The 2,500-nt window shown below is 38.8% G+C and overlaps 1 protein-coding gene across 1 annotated transcript in view; it reads left to right on the plus strand.

Annotated features, from left to right (window-relative positions):
- The first annotated feature begins 1,721 nt into the window (after positions 1 to 1,721).
- Positions 1,722 to 2,500, plus strand: part of LOC126571810 (facilitated trehalose transporter Tret1-like) — a 3,762-nt gene continuing 2,983 nt past the window's right edge. Inside the window, exon 1 of the mRNA XM_050230636.1 lies at positions 1,722 to 1,904. The gene's annotated coding sequence lies outside the window, so the exon portion shown is untranslated. The remainder of the gene's footprint in view (positions 1,905 to 2,500) is intronic.

A 2,500-nucleotide genomic window follows, 5' to 3' on the forward strand; every position in this document is an offset into this window, starting at 1 on the left:
AAAACAACGATCGAAAATGAAATGGGTCTGGCCAGACCCAGTAGTGCGGATGAGGGTAAATTTTGTTTTGTGACACATGTTTTTAACATTTTTCTCTGAATGTTGATCCTTTCAAGGATATTATGTAAAATTATTGGGCCAATCGAAGCAAAACTGACAAAGTTATAGATTTTTGAAATTCCACGTTTCATACAAGGCTCCATGCAGCTCGCTACTTTGAAGAGCGTTTCCCAAAACCAACGTTTTCAAAGTCGGTGCTCATCGTACAGTAAAAACTACTGCATCGATTGAATCAACATGTTTAACACATAATCTGTACACTTTTTGCCAGGTAGCCCCGCAAAAAGATTTTATAAAAATTATTGATAATTTTTTTAAAATAATTATGTAAAACTAATTTTATTTGGCAAAATCGTAAAACGCATCATATTTTCAGTTTCAAAAATCTGCCAAAAATCGAAAAATAGGAAATTCAACAAAAACTAGACGGAGCTACCTGGGTAAAGTTATAATCTATCAATAGAATATTGATCTGTATTTTTCTGATAAGCCATCACCTAGCTACGATGGGCTCCGGAATAAGTACCTTTTCGCAGATGCACCTTAATAAATTTGATGCCATGGATGAAATTTCTAATAAATCTTCCCCATAATAGAACTTCGAATATTGTTCAAAAATTGTAGATAAATATACTATTCATATGAAAGAATAAAGTTGAATGGTTAAGTCACAAAAAATCGTCAAAAATAATCCTTGTGGTTTTAGAGATCGTGTGCGTAGCAACATACATTTAGTACGAATGATAAAATTTCAAATAACTATATAATATGGAAAAAAGGCTGAAATATCATAAAAATTAAACAATAGCGAAACGAAACAGATATAAAAAACAAACAATTGAAGAGGAAGCAAAATAAACACTTGGTATTCCCACTTTGGCCAGGATTGTTTCTTTTTATTCGCTTAAGAATGGGCGGACCTTATGCTTAAGCAGTGACCGTTTCGGTGCCAATATTAAAATGACCGACAAAAAAAATTAAAACTATTTTACAAAAAATGCACAAAAATATATAACGTGGGCATGGAGAATTCGCAAGAAAAAGGATAACCTGAAGCAGTATGAATTTTTAATGGGCGAAATCGCGTAAATAGAGATTTATCAGTGAAGGAATAAAGTTTAATAATTCTTTAATCAAACACGAATCTGCATTAACCAAAAGCCACGAGTCTTGGAAAAGATTATTAAAAATATAATTAATATTTTTACGTAGATTCAATTTTTTACTTAGTTAATGTATAAAAATGAAATGCTATTAGAACCATTGGAAAAGCTGACCGGCGATAGCCTAATGAGCTCTGCTACTCATAAATGGGTATTAGCATATCTTTACTAAATTTCAACCCGCAATCAATCGAAATCGTCAGAACCTTGCCCTTGTTTAGTCGTTGTTCTGCTCGTTTTTATCATTGCTCAATTGTGCAGCCTCATCAAAGAGAGACTCCAAATTAAATCGTGCATATGGGTACCATCGACCTGTTTGATAAGTACCACCATCACCAGCAGCCGCTTGCAGCAGGTACAGCAGAAGCACCGGCAACAGCAGCATCTCTCGGTCTTTTTCTTCTGTTTGACTATCGTACGACCGTGCATGCTAGATCGCACGCTGGAGCTCACAACGCGATCACCGGCTCATCCAACATCCAGTCTGATCGGAGAGATCGTCGCGAATAGTCCTGTCCTGTGGCTGGTTTTAGGAATGTGCATGGTTTGGCCAAACTAGTGCCGTTACGTCGTTACGAATAGTGCTACCAACCGGTTAATCTTGTGTTTGAGCCGGCTAGTTTCTACGGAACCAGTCCGAACGTTGTACCACCGTTGGAGAAGAGAAAAAAAACATTGCTGGTAAGTCTAGCTAGTTCAAGCCGGTTGGGCACACTTTTGAGGATCGTTTCATTTCCTATGAAGAGCCACAGAAACGGTAAAGGTGACCGTTGCACAGGGCTGGGCGGAAAAGTGTGTCAAGGAACACGAGTTAGTTAAATGTCGTAAAATTTAGAACCTCATGCTATCTAATTTATGATCGTTTATTTGAAAAAAAAATTAAAAATTTGCAATCAGCCATGGTGATCAGCTTTGCGCTCGGCAAAATGCGATAATTGGAGCCACTGAGTTCAGACTGGAACTGTACCGTACGTAAGCCTTTTTTGGTGGAAAGGTCGTTGTATCGAGAAAACAGATGTGATCAAGACCTTTCTCAATAAACCGGAATTCTGTTCTGTTTGTACATGTCGCGGCGTCGCCTAAGCCAGCATGTGGCGCCACCACGAGGGTGACCAGGGTTAGGCCCGGTACCCCTTCAAGGGTGCTTCCTTGGGCTTTTTGAACACTAAACTGTTTACTCTCGAGAAACTGTGCCACGGTCGGAGAAAAGTGCAGCTAGACAAAAGCCAAGGTAGAAAGCGATCATGACGTGCGTGGAGGCCAAGGGGAGGTCCGGG

This window comes from Anopheles aquasalis, chromosome 2, assembly GCF_943734665.1.
Source record: "Anopheles aquasalis chromosome 2, idAnoAquaMG_Q_19, whole genome shotgun sequence".
NCBI lineage: Eukaryota > Metazoa > Arthropoda > Insecta > Diptera > Culicidae > Anopheles > Anopheles aquasalis.